Source organism: Watersipora subatra, chromosome 5 (genome assembly GCF_963576615.1).
Source record: "Watersipora subatra chromosome 5, tzWatSuba1.1, whole genome shotgun sequence".
Classification (NCBI taxonomy): domain Eukaryota; kingdom Metazoa; phylum Bryozoa; class Gymnolaemata; order Cheilostomatida; family Watersiporidae; genus Watersipora; species Watersipora subatra.
In genome coordinates, this window is record NC_088712.1 from 10,087,976 (window position 1) to 10,103,490 (window position 15,515).

A 15,515-nucleotide genomic window follows, 5' to 3' on the forward strand; every position below is an offset into this window, starting at 1 on the left:
GGTTCAACGTTCAAAACAAAAAAATAAAAATTTGTTTGATCCTGTCTTCATTATTAAAAAATTGTCTGATCAATATGGTAATAATTTCAATGATGGCAGGATTGTAAACTCGGAAGACTTTGAATACACCAAAAATATATATGTGTGTGCACACGCACACGCACACGCACGCGCACATGCACACACACACACACACACACACACAGTCCATCATGAGAATAACTCATTTACCGCATTACTCTTTGCGCCAAGTGCCTCAATGCAGCGCAATTGAGCCATATTGAGATTCTGATTCCTCCGATGTGAAGCCTCAGTACTGCAACAGCAGAAAAAGTATAAATGATTTTGGTTGTCGCTAAAAAGAATGTAGTAAAAATCAAACTTAGTGTGTATTCTTTATGGTTTGATTGTGTTTGGGTATAAGTTTTTGAATGCAAGGCATCTCGGGTTCAAAGCCTGGTCAAGCCAAGAATTTCCTAAAGAAGAATCGGTCAGTGTTTCAATATATATTTTGTTGTTGTTATAGAAAAGCTACCATGCAGTCAGAGTTCGTTTACAATCTGCAAATATTTTTAAAGATTTCATGGTCTATGGAGGGCACTTTTAGTATTTTTTACCAGGGGCTACATAGAAAACTTAAACTAAATGGGAGGCCATCAAACTTTTTAATTTGTACTAAGCTCTAAATTAAACATTTTGAATGTTATTGATAATAGGAAGGAGGTGACAATTTACAAATAATCATATTAGGAGATGTGAAATTGTAATAAAAGGTTAAATACAAAGAAATTACTATTTTCATTGAATTATTATTGATTTATTATATGAACTGTCCAAACTTTGGTCCTAATTGGGTATTTGAGCAGCTCCACATTTGGAGTTGTGTGCACTCAGTAGATTGAAAGAAAAATAAAGTAAACTTGTCCATGACTACAATGACATTAAATATGAACGTACAGACTTTATGTAGATGTTATCAGAACATCAGAGTTTTTTTCTATCATTTGCAATCAATTTTGATGTTTTAGGTAATCTGACTTCCAAAATGTTTCAAGATTAAAATCAATAAAAATCGATTACGGTTAAAACATTGAGAAGATAAATCTTAGCGGAAAGACACCACTAGTAGTTATCGCTGTTATAGTTGATGTCGGCTTATAAATTCATGTTTAAGCGTTGCACTTCTCGATAGAGTCAGCACCTTTGCAACTCTATACCTCGTAATCCCACTCTTTTTTGGTCTTTCTGTCTTAATTGTTCTCAAGTATCCTCAAGTTTAATCTTGAAACATCCAGGCAGTAAGATCACCTCAAACATCAAAAACAACTGGAAATGATAGAAAAATAGCGATAGCTTCTCATGCTATCTACAAGAATGTCATATGAGTTATTTTTAAATTGATGTTACAAAGCGCTTGTACCAACCTTCCACGCTATGGGGCATGGAACCCATCAGTTTAACTGAATATTTTTGCATAATATAACTTTTATGAAAAATGGGCTCTTGACTAATTGTGAAGTCATGTTTAGTTGGTTCATATGAGTACAGATACGTAGATAAATATACAGTCTAGCCTGGAACAGGGTTCAGGTTCGTCTCTACATTGCACCTGTGATTGAGAGTTAGTGCATATTGTAGTTATCATCAAAAGATCTCGTTTATTGTGCCGAAGCAAAAGCAGTACCCTTCCCTCCCGCACTGACTTTACTTCTCATTTTTTTAATTTTGAAGAACTTTTTAATGTACTTAGTATTCCACGACAATTAGACTAAATGGTTCCAACCATATGTGTTTTCCTAACAAATGACTTTTCTGTTAAAAGAATGTCGTTGTTGTAACAATTTATGTATAGCACATGGCCCATATCAAAATTCCACGTAGCGAATCTCATGACAACATCCTCTTTAGTACTTCTAGCAGTATAAATTTCAAAGTACATTGTGAAAGCGGTTTCAGCATTACAAATCTGATAAAGCTGTAAACCTTATTTATCTGGTATATTCGCATTATAAACCCGGATAGAGAGCCGCCATTGCTTGAGAGTTAAGCTTTGTGTACCGTATTTAATAAACGGTGATTTGCTTTTGACATATTTTTGCACAAATATGTTTGAAATTTGTATCTGTTTTAAATGCATGCTAGTTAGATTTGGGCAAGAAGATCGAGCTGAAACCACTCTGCTCCCAGTAATAGATGTAATCCCACAAACATTAAAACATTTAAACTGAAGTCTGCAAATTCTCCGAAACACTAATCGCTTTAAATTTATTATCAAATCATTCATTTTTGGAATTAAAATCTTTTTTGACTTAGCGTGCATAAAGCTTTGTGATTGTACGAGTCACATATAAATTTTAAGACATTCATGTAATTGACATACAGCTATTTGATTATGAAGGTCAAGTGTTGCAGATTGTTAGGCCTCAAGTCATTGTCTTTCAACAAAAGCAATAACCATAATAATTGTTACGTGTAGTTTCCTTTTTGCTACCAAAAACTCAGCTTAATGTTCCTGATTTGGTTTTAAACTAGAAAATAGTTCGCATCAAAACTGCATCATAACTGAAAAACTTATGTCGTAGACCCTTATTCTTTTTTATACATAATGAGCTGTTATATAGGGTCATTTGCTCTAGGATGGGCCAAATAGTTTTCAACTTTTCATCTTTTGTTAATGGTTTAAACTATATATAGAGCTTTTAATGAATTACCTATTCTGATCTATAGCCACAGTGCAAAGTATTGTACTCTGAACTAAATAAAGGCTTAAGACTAGTTTATTTTTTATCTGCAGGCCAATCGGATGGTTTCTATAGATATTATGGAGTACAAAGCTGTTGGCTCGATTGGCGGTTTAACCGACTCTTTTCAATTGCAGACTGTTTCTTTGTTATTCATCATTTCTAACTTTTTTTGCCTTATGTCTACGGATTCTTCACAAGCAGTTTTACAACAAAAATTATACAACTTTGGTAATCGCTGATTATTGGCAGCTAGTCTTGTTGAAGCTATAATATAAATGTTGTATACTATGTGGTAGTGGATGTTTTTTAGTGTTTGGGTATTTTGTCATTTCAAATTTTTACAACTGTTTCAAGGAGCTCCCGGGGTGTAGCAAACACCAGATCTCAGGTTATACTCTAAATAAACAAAATATCAATATGAGTACAAATAGTGAATAACAAGAGCAGTCCATGAAATTTGTACCTGTGGTATAGAGAGTAGACGCTTTGCTTTAGACTAACTTCTATTCTTAAATAAAATATCCGAAAAAGTTGCTATTTATAATGTATATAAAAACTACAAAATAGGGAACATTATCAAATTGACCAACATGTTGACAGTTCTTGCCATATTTGACTGTAAATTATATGTCTAAGTGTGTAATAATAAAAATATTATTATTTTAAATTCATGCTAAAATGACTAATATAGACGTTACAGACCAGTTAAACTTATTAGCCTACATTATTATATTTTTAGTATTTGTGTTGTTTTGTAACGTTGTTTCATCAATATTTACACCCGATGTTAGCATCAAAGCTGTGTTGAGTTTAATAATATATTCAAAAACATCAAAGCATCGGCAGATGTGTTGTATAACATTTTATATGTATGTATCACTTATAATACCTTTGGTTTGTGATATAAGAAGATGTAGTCATTTATTGCATAATACTAAACAAAAAATGTACAAACGGTAAATATTCTGCAGCTGGTTGACATTCAAACAAACGAAAACTTTGCAATTTTGTAATCTATCAAAGAAACCAATAATTTTATATGTTTACAGATAAATGGAAAGAAGGGTAAAATGGTTCCTTCCAGGAAGTTCAGGGACAAAGTTATTTGTGATGCGTTAGGGTAAGCGATACTGCTAAACATATTGCTTCGGTTGAATCATGGTCAACACACTGGTCCTTGAAAAAACCTTCACAGCCTCATATTAAGTTATGCACAAAAGCGAATAGACTTTGATCCTCCAGAATCATTTACGAGTAACAAACTAGCAGAGATGGATCACAACACAAACTTGGGAAGAGAAATTCCGACCGGTAAGCTGTATCTAAAATAAAATTATATATAGATTACACTAATCTTCACCAGGGACACAACTTTTACCGCTCATAAAACATTAAAGATAAATTTGCGCAGAAATAGACCTTTTTCCTCACATAAATTTCCCCCATTGCTATATTGGAGTTGTCTTCTTCAAAAGGGTATACTATGTTAGCAATGGATTGAAGAATATGATATAACAGCTTGTAACCATCAGTCTAGTATTCAGATGCTCTTAGTGTTGCAACAGATCGTATAGCTTTTGGTTGTGGAAAATATGCACAAATAATATTGAATGCTAGATTTTGCATTGTTAGAATATTCAGCAAAATATTTGCAAAAATGCACTGGCTAAGCTGCATATATCAACTGAAAGAAAAATCAACAACTTAGCCATCAAAGAAAACACATCAGGCTCACAAGTTCTTCTAGTATAGATAGCGCATCAATACTAGGTGTGCTGCACCGGATAACCAACTAAAAAATAACCACCATGTGGTATCTGGTACTATCGTTCAGACATCCAACATTGTTAGCACTTGCTAATTCAGCCTGTTATGTTATTATGCTAATTCATGCCTATTATTGTCTCTTGATGTATCACATACCAATTGAAAGAAAGGTCGAAAAATTAACTTCTGGCCGAAATGCACCAGTTCACTATTTCTTTCAGTACTAGTTTACCTTGTTTATATGTGGTTAATGAGGTAAACATTTATTACATAAGTGCACCAATAAACCTAACTTATTTTCTCGTTGAAACTTGGCTATAATATCATTCAATTTCATCATTCATCATATTCAATTTTGTACAGTGCAATCTATGTTTGGCAGCTGCTATAGTATTTTGTTATCTGCCAGTCATCCAAAATTATTAGCACTTGCTAGTTAGTTTGTTTGTGATCATTGTCACTCCATGTGACACCTGGCTCATTGAGTGTCTCCCCAAACTTTACCCTGCTAGTTGTAGACTTTTTGATCCATTTTTCCTTGCCACCTGAAATATCAACAACTAGACATTTACAAAGATAAGTAGAGCAGTTTACTGCCTAATCCAAAAATCTGCACTCTGTAGTTAGCAATCAATGCTTGCATAGTGTGAGAATGATACAGATTATCATGCCATTTCTCCACTTATAGCAGTCAGTAGCCTTGATGCTACAGTTTGCGACCACATAATCGAAAACTAAAATATTTAAACACAAAAAGATGTTGTGTAGTACATGATGACCAGCTGTACATTTATTGTTTGTGATTATCTATGAATATAATGATTTAGCAGCTGATTTAAATCTTTGTTAAGCATTCTTTTGTATGTTCTATGGCCATTATATAGCAAGTGCTGAGACAATATTTTAATGCAACTTTCAATGATTACATAGCTTAAATTTTGTTAGTACTAACCTTTGCCAAATTTGTGGCTTGGTTTCTTAAAACTCATATCAGCTACTTTCATAAAGACAGTCTTTCTTGAAGGTGGTCCTTTCCAGGCACAGGCAGTATTCGTGCAGGCTGGATTTGATATATCCAGCCTGAATGCACTCTCAATTTTAAACATGAGGGCTGCTATATGGTTGCATGTCTGGCTCAGACTAAAATTGTAAACATCATGATATTGCAGTTGCTAGTTATTATACTGTAATGCATTATTTCTTACACATTTTTGCTAACTATTTACAAATCTAATATTCTAACTATTTTTTTAACCTAACAGTTTCAATAAAACAATAGAGCCATATTTCTGATTTATGCTTATTGTTTTGAATGTGCCATCGTTATTTTTTAAATATTTTACAGTTTAAATATCAGAAAGTTAGAATAAACAGTTACTTTATATAAGAACAACAGTAATCGACATAAACATCACACATGCTATAATTCAGTTGCACTAACTTTCGTGTTTATACTATATAAAAGATTTAGAACTACACTGATTGTACATAAAAATCAACTAGTTAAGTCCAAACTTGATACATTTTGCGAAAGATTTTGGCATTAAAAGTCATCTAGAGTTCTATACGCTAAAACCAAATAAACTTGACAGACATGGCAATACCAAACCCATGCACAATCTAGAAACTCAGTTTTCTAACATCTGCACAAAACTGCACCAAATTTTGCTCATTTGGCCAGGATATTTTTGTTTGCCTCTAAGGGGAGTAATAATAGTATAGCTTGGTTATAGATGGTCAGCGGAGCATCATTCTAATATAGACAATAAAATGTATTATAATAATAGATGACCAAAGCTCTTCATTTAACTCTCACACTATCAACATATTACTTGAATTTCTAAGCAATGTTGAAATGTAATTTCATATTTGATATACATGTAGATGGAGCAATATACTTTAAATAGCTTCTTTCATCATTAATGGCAAACACATGCAATGTAATGTAAAAAACTCAGTATATTTTTATATGGCTTACCCGGCAACACAGGAGCAAACTGCTGATTGCACCACTTCATTACTTTTCAGAACCTTAATTCACTGAGAATGAGGAATGTCATTCACTCGTTGACTTGGTATACAAGTGCTTTTAAATAGCAGGTATCTGTATCTCTGATGTCATGGAAAAACACTTCCTGGCTGGATCCAGTCATTGAAGAAATAGCTGCATGCTTTTCCGGTTTAATAGCTCTTTAGAGCATCACTTGAAAGGGAATGCCCATTTTTTAGAACAAATCGCACTATTTCATTGTAACAAAGAGGTAGCCATTTGTTCATACCCTTCTGTTCCCCAATCCAAGTTTTCAAGTTATTCGGATCACCAGCTTTCACTCCTACTTGCAGTAACGCCTTGTAATCTAATTTTTTAGATGTCTCTTGCTGTTTTAATGTTGGTTCTTCAGAGACATTAGTATTATACAAGAAATATACCCTTGAACAGAGCTCAAGACGAGTGCCCAAGATGCCGCATGCACGTTTTTGACAGTACTCCTTTAGAGCATCAGTTGTCCATGTCTGCACTTCTTCAAGACTTATTAGTTGAGTTTCAAACAAAGTCAAATTGCAGTCAGATGTCCATTTTGTGACCAAATGCCAAAGAATGAGAAAATAGTAAATTGAAAGGGGTATTATAGCAAAGTTTCCATGAGAAAATGAAATTAATGTCCATGTCAAACTATTTGTTTAGGTTTATTAGTGCACTTATGTAATAAATCTTTACCTCGTTAACCACATATAAACAAGGTAAACTAGTACTGAAAGAAATAGTGAACTGGTGCATTTCGGCCAGAAGTTAATTTTTCGATTTTTTTTCAATTGGTATGTGGTACATCAAGAAACAATAATCACATAACAGGCTGAATTAGCAAGTGCTAACAATGTTGGGTGTTTGTACTAGAAGAACTTGTGAGCCTGATGTGTTAAGTTGATGTGTTGATGGATAAGTTGTTGATTTTTCTTTCAGTGGATATATGCAGCTAGGTCAGGGCATTTTTGCAAATATTTTGCTGAATATTCTAACAATGCAAAATCTAGCGTTCAATATTATTTGTGCATATATTTTACAACCTAAAGCTATATGGTCTGTTGCAACACTAAAAGCATCTGAATACTAGAGTGATGGTTACAAGCTGTTATATCATATTCTTCAACTCATTGCTAACAGAATATACCTTTTTGAAGAAGACAACTCCAATATAGCAATGGGTAAATTTATGTGAGGAAAAAGGTCTATTGTAATAACATAGTTGATAACTGGCTTTTAATTTAAATTATTATAAAAAATTTTTATTAAAGATACTGATGGGGAACTGAAGATGACAGTCTATTACTCTGAAGAAGCTAAAAGCTTTCACATAAGGAATGTATATGGTGGAGAGATATTTAAATTTCGAAGAGAGCCTTTGAAAACTATCTTTCAGAAAACTATTGAATCAACTCCAAAAGCACTTGCAGTAAGTCATATCTGAACTGCAGTATAATGAAAGCACATTTTTTGCGCCGAGATGTTGATTTAATTAGTCACTGTCACACAGTCTGCAGAGTAATGCATGAACATACAGTCAACATGCAGTCTTAAATTACCCTAACACTGTACTGTGCAACAATCTGAAATTAGTATGATGGTGTAACATACAAGATAATTTAAACCAGCTTGTTACATTTTTAATTGCTCTACATGTATATAATAGTTATAATCTCGCGTTATATTGAACACGTATATATATATATATATAAAAAAAATTATTTCCTCACCCCGGTTAACCCGTGTGGGTGGTAGTTTTTGCTCTAACTTGAGTCTCCTACTAGAGACCTGGAAGTTTGAGCACTCGCCTCAAGATTTTAGCTGTTTCCAGTAGCGCAATTTTCTGCAACTCACCTGAGTTGATTGCTGTTGGGATTTGGGCAAGCCACATTTTATGCGCCGGTGTTATTGTGCCTATTGCCCCAATGACTACTGGAATTACAGTTGTTCTTACATCCCAGCATTTTTCAATCTCTTCTCCAAGAGGGAGATATTTCTCTATCTTTTCTTTTTCTTTGCTGTCTATATTGTAGTCATTGGGTACTGCGATATCTATTCTAGTAGCTCTTTTGTTCTCCTTGTCCACCACCATTATATCAGGTTGTATATATATATATATATATATATATATATATATATATATATATATATATATATATATATATATATATATATATATATATATATATATATATATATATAGTTTCTACTCACCAAATGTTTTGTTTACTTAATTGTTTTTATTCAATCATCTATTATCGCCTATTTAACAATTTTAATCACAACCCTATCCCTATCAATCTACCTTATAATCATGTAACAATTTATCTTCCATACTAACAATTTTTTCGTACCACTCAGCCTTTTCAGGTTGCACATCCATTGCCACCTGGGTACCTGTAACTGTTGGCTCAAATCAGCAAGCTGGCATTCATTGCCGCTGTTTGGCTCAGAACCAGTAAACTGGTCATCATTGCAACTCTTAATAAAGCTTTCATGTTGGACTTTCTCTTTGGGTTCCTCAACCTTACTCTCCACACTACTGACATCTCCGCTAGGAACTACTCTCACAACGGAAGCTTCAGGTAAGATGTCCTCTTTGGATTCCTCAAACTTACTCTCTTTTCTAGTAGCACGTACAGAACATGTGTTCTTTGCACTCCTTCTCGGAACCCTCTTTTGATTTACAGCGGCCAGGTTCAACCAAGTTTCTCTATACTCCATCTTATTCTCAATCTCTTCCTCTAACTCTCTCTCTCGTCCTTCCCTATTGCAGACAAGGCGCATTTGCAATGTTCCTCTACTTTGCTCTTCCTATGCAAGAGCATAACTCTTCTCTGCTAAATGACAGCCTCAGTTGAAACAGACTCATATTCCATCTCTTCTACAAAACTATCAACTTTAGCAACAAAAAGTAAACTAGAACCAGGCTTTTTCAACTTAGATTCAAGTCCCCCATTGTTACTATCCTCTACCCTACTCTTACTACCTGCTGCAATATCTTTATAGAAAGACCCACCAAGAGTACAACATTCAAGTCCATTGTCTAACTCTCCACAAAATCTACACAATGGCTCTTTAAAGTCTACACCACATTGTCCTTGACGTTAACAGTTATGACAAATAAATCCATGACATGGAGCGGCATAGTAGTCTTTAAAGCTTTTACAGACAACACACTTAATGATACCTGGTTACCATACACTTCTCTCTTACCTTCGCTCTCGTTCTTATTCGACTCACTCCCCTTCTGTTTACTAAACACAAAGTCATCAGCAGTGTCTTTTCCACCTTCACACCTATACTTGCACCTTCACCCCGGCTTCTATTTGCACCGTCTCTTTCCGCATCAACACATTTTGGTGTATTGCCAGAACTACCCATAAGTAATAGTTCAGTCGTTCTGTAGTAAGATCGGTTTGATAACAATTTGAAACTATAAACAAAGTCATTTATTTTACTCCATATCATATTTCTTAAGCGGCTTACCAGCTCGACTTGAGCTAGTAACAACAGGTTCTCTACTAACAGGCTCAAATCCATTTCTAGAATGTTTTCAAGACAACTCATTACTATTTCCTCAAACAACTCTATCCTCAACGACAAAAGTCTCCCTTCTAAAGTTCACTGACAGCAGGAGTTCCCTCCACATGCTCTGCAACACCAGGTGTTTTATCCCTTTGTTCATGAATCTCTAAATCAGTAATCATGTTCTCAAAAATATTATTAGCCTTTTTTACTATGTCAGAGCTGCCCTCTTTTGAGGAGTAGCTATACAGGAGAAGACAACCATTATCAAAAGATTCAGACGATGTATTCTCATCATCAAAATTCAACAAGTGTTTTCTATTTCTAGGTCTTTCGCTCATGATACATTAACCCAGTAACTTTCAGGAGATTTATCCTTTCTACATTTATCCTTCCTTTATACATTGGTAGGAGCTTTTACATAAACCATTTGATCAGGTGTTAACTCGTTTAATTTTGAAACACTGCTTGTTATCCCAACGCTTCTTAATCTTCCTTTTACGTCTGATCTCATTTTCCTCAAACAGTTCATAGTCAACATCACTTTAATATGGGAAACCAAAATTTGACCCAATAGTTCGACCGAAAATCAAATCACTTGGCGTATATCCTGAAGACAAAGGTGTAGCCACATCTTAATTTTCACATTTCTCCCAAACCCATTCACAATTTTCAAAGCGCTTTCTGCTAAACAATTAGGGCAAGGATACCATGGACCATTAGTAGTTAGAATAAAACCTATTTTTTCACCAACGTTACTAAATTCTTTACTAGTATAACAAGTACCATTATTAGACCTTATAACTTTAAGTATAAAAAATCGAGAAAACTGATACTTAAGTACTCGAATTATCCTTCTAGCAGTTTGCGATTCTATATGTAAGCATTCTATCAATTTTGAATAATGTAATGGCATGCTTCTGTCATGTAGTGACAATGCTTGGCAGTGTTCTCTAGTAGAGAAACACACCACCAGGACTAGGTTTTTTTATAAGCTACCTTGGGTGGTCCTAACACTTATCAAGGGCTTATTCTGGAACTGTCAGATTAACCTGAAAGAATACATTTTTGCAACACGTCCAGTCTGACAGAGCCAGGTAGCCATTTTACTTGTCCAATGTGCGAAGGACAGGGGTGGATCTTTAACATGCCTACGTTGTCGGTGTGGTACACGAGGCCTCCAAGTTAAAGTCTAGATCCGAAAGACCCAGAAATTTAAGGCTGAAGCTTGCTGAGAGCTTTTTGTCAGATTGGCATTAAGCAGGGCTCGAACCACCAACCCCATGATTAACAATCAAAGATGATACCACTAAGCCACCCTGAAACCCTGTTTTGAACACTCAATGATTGGTAATAAATGTTATCTAATTGCTAAAGACTATTTTGAATAATAGTCTTTAGCAATTAGATAACATTCGTTATCAATTACAAGTATGTCAGAACCTATCCCCTCCCATGGTTTAAACGGCAATTTTGCTTCATACAAGGGCTGGTGTTTGACTTGACTGCATAATGCAAACATTATATCTATTTATATAGTCTGCAATTCCCTACTATAACCAGCTACCAAAAATGATGTTGAGCTCGTCTACAATGTTTTGTTATGCCCTGATGACCTTCATGACAATTTTCCAACTATTGAGGTCTCAATGACTTAGGAATGTACAGCCGAGTGTCATATAACAGTATATTAATATAAATGGGTAATCTCTTTTTAGATTCATAAAAATTTATCAGTTCTTTACTAAAACCATCAAATTCAGACAGCCATCTATAATACAAATACTCTACACACTTTAGAGCAAGGGTGTCAAACTCATTTTCACTGAGGGCCACATCAGCGTAATGGCTGTCCTCAAAGGGCCAGATGTAACTTATAATTGTAACAAAATGTAATCGAATAGTGTAAAATAGCTTTAACTAGTCTTTGATATTAAATAACTCTGACTTTAGTGCTTAAAATTGCAAACAGAACAGTTGCACAGCAAAGCAAGCAGAACACTCGTTTTCGCAAAAAAGTCTGAAAAATTGCACAATACACTTTAACTTGGGCATACTTTCAGTAAAATCAAAAACTGTGAGCTGCTAAGAACATGAATTTGTTTGCATACACACATTAAAACTGCAAACACTAAACAATTGCAACAGCAGCAACACAAAATCAATATGTAGGCAGCAAAAAGCAAAAAATTATTTGCTATTTGCTGAAACAAAGTCAGACTTGCACCAAAAAATGGCAAAATATACAGAGTTTGACTAAAGTTACTTGTTTATTATATACAATAGAAAGCTATGAATATTATTTATACATATAAAGTTAGTATATCCTCCACCCAACATCCTCCAAACCAAAGCATAGCAAATCTACATTTCAATATAACTCAAATAAACTGTCATAAAAATGTTTCAAATAATAACAATATGTTCAGTAACTCTGTTCTTGACTTTTAGACTTTAGGAGCAGCTGTAAGAATCAATATGATCCTATCGAGATTGAATGATAAATTTAGTCTGACGACGTCTAACAGCCTAAAAAGTGCATTTCTATTTGAGCATAACGATTCAAATTGACAAAATTAAAAGTTAGTAAAAACTTTGAAACATTAAAACTTATGTTTCGGTTTGATTTATGCCATCTTTCACTGTCTTATCCCTTGTGAATCCGCATAGTTACTTCAGGAGATGAAAAAAGTTGATTGTGAACGATAATTTTTAAAGTGACCGCGATGATTTTCAGTTTGGCTAAATGTCGAAATGGGTGTAGTATTTTAGTTACATATAACTTTTGCCACAGATATCATTGATGCATATTTGTACATTTGTATGATTGGACAGAAAGATCTCTTTCTGACTAATCAAAATTATTTTTATGTATTTTCAAAATAATGATACAAGGAATAGATAAATTTTAGATGCAAGATAACTCGCATTGGGTGCCTAGCACCGTTATAAATACAGGAGCTAACCCCATCACATGTGAATGAGTAATTAAGTTCTCGCAGGCCACATAAATTGACGTGGCTGGCCACATGTGGCCCGCGGGCCATGTGTTTGACACCTGTGCTTTAGAGTATCTGGATCTTTACCAACTTCTTTCCTAAGTTTTTCTCCCTTCACATCTCCCTATGCAGAAAAGGAAACTATTGAGTTAACATAAGCTTCTACCTTATTACAATTAGCTTTACTTACCTTATCACAAACAGCACCACTGTTTGGATGACTAAACAAATCAGCAATGAATTTTTTCAGGAGTATGAAAAATATCATAACCATATTTCATTAGCCTAAAATTAAAACGCTGTACCCTTATAGGTAACTTAGACAAATATTTTTTATCTAAAATCTCATTTAAAGGCTTAAGACCAGTTTCTATTTTAAATTATCTACCAACTAAATAATTATCAAATTCCTCACATGCAAATGTCGTAGCTAAAGCTGCTTTTTCAACAATGACATATCTATCTACAGTTTCAGTCATTTTTCCTAGAACCATATTCTACAAGTTGCCACACATCTTATACTGTAGCAAAACTGCACCTAGTGCATTTTTACTAGCATCAGCTGACACTCTATGTTTGGCATTTATCTAAAAGGTACAATACAAGTCTATTAGAATATTTTTTCCTTCACTGTTTCAAAAGCTTCTTGTTGGTCAGGACCCTAAAACCATTTTGATTTACTACCAGCTACTTCGTAAGTTGGAGTACATCAACCGGCTAATTATTATTTAAACTTCATCAATTAATTTACTATGCCAGTAAATCTCCTGGCGTCCTTTTTGCTTTTTAGAGGGTTCATTTCACCTATAGTTTTTATTTTGCTTGGTTCTGGTTTAATACCAGAACTGCTAACGAAATGTCTTAAGACGTTCACTTTAGTACATCAGAGTTCAATTTTTTCTTTTCTCAATGCCATTTCAGACTTCTCAATTATTTTCAAAACTTTACACAAACATTGCCAATGTTTGGTCACAGTCTTGCCGTAAACTAAAATATTGTTTGTCAAACAAACAATTCCATTTAAACCTTTCAATATATTTTCCATTTTTTTTGATAACTTATGGTGTAAAAATATCCTTAAAAGCATTGTCTTGAAGCAAAATCTACCTTATGGGGTTACAAAAGTAATTAATTCCTTGCATTTCTCATCAAGTCTAACTTACCAAAATCCGGAATTATCATCAAGTTTGGAAACCATAACTTCTTTTGACAATTTACCTAACATATCTGAAATCCCAGATATATGCTATACTTCCCTTTTAACACATTTTTTCAAATTGGTCAAATCTCAGCACATTTTAATTTTACCACCCTGTTTTCGAGTGATGGTAAGACCAGAACACTAATTAGTTGCCTTTTCTATAAGTTCTAAAACCTTACTTTCCAACATTTCATCAATTTATTTTTTAGCTTTCTCACGCAAACCTGCTGCAATAGGTTTAGGTGTATACAATATAACAGGTTCAGCATTCCTATTCAATATAATACTAAAAATAACAGGCATTGTTCCTAGTCCCTCAAACGTCTTGTGAAATTCTTCAAGGGGTCAAATCTTCTGGCACACAAATCATTTATAACTGCTAACAAATTCAACTTATTAATATCAAGCATACATAAAATATTTCTTCTAGGACCTTCAAGTATGTAAACAGAAGTATCAATAACTCTGCAAGGACTTTTATTAGCTTCATCAGCTACTCCTAAAACATTCAGTCTATTCCCATCAGCTTCATTCCAAATTTTCTCCAGCTCTTTCAAATTCTAACTAAGCTTACTACTATATTTTTCAGTCAGAGTAGATCTATCAGTTTCTGTGTCAAAGGTAAACTCAATATCAATACCATTTACAGTCAAATTTCTCACAAATCTTTTGTCTAGTCAGCTGCAATGGTAGACTCTGCAAACCTTACTCTTTGAGTTGGACATCTTCTACCTTCGCTACTTCTACTACTTTTGTATATATCTCTCATTTAACTCCTACTTAACTTACAGTCCTTAATTGTGTGCCCTTTGGTAGGAAAAAGATAGGATCTTACCTTTGGCCAAAATCTGATTTTATGTCCCCTCAGTCCACAACCATAGCCTTTATCTCCCCCTGGAGATGGATACCGTAGGGCTTTTGCTAGACCTATCATATCTACTCGGGAAATACCTATCTCTACTTCTCCTACGCCAGTCAAGTGGCCTCTCTCTGCTAAACTTTCTTGATGCATCACCTATAGTCCTTAACCCTTCTTCTATCCTTGCTATAATTTTTACTATATTCAATTAATTTCTTTTCTTTACCATACCATGAAGGTTTATGTTTATCTCTGGAAGATACTCTATTCACTTCTTTTTTCATTATCTGAATCAGAGTCAAATTGATTATCTTTACCTTCTGATTTGTGATCTACTGATCTACTTCTAATTTTACATTGGAATTGCCTTCCTCAGGCAATTCCCATGTAAATG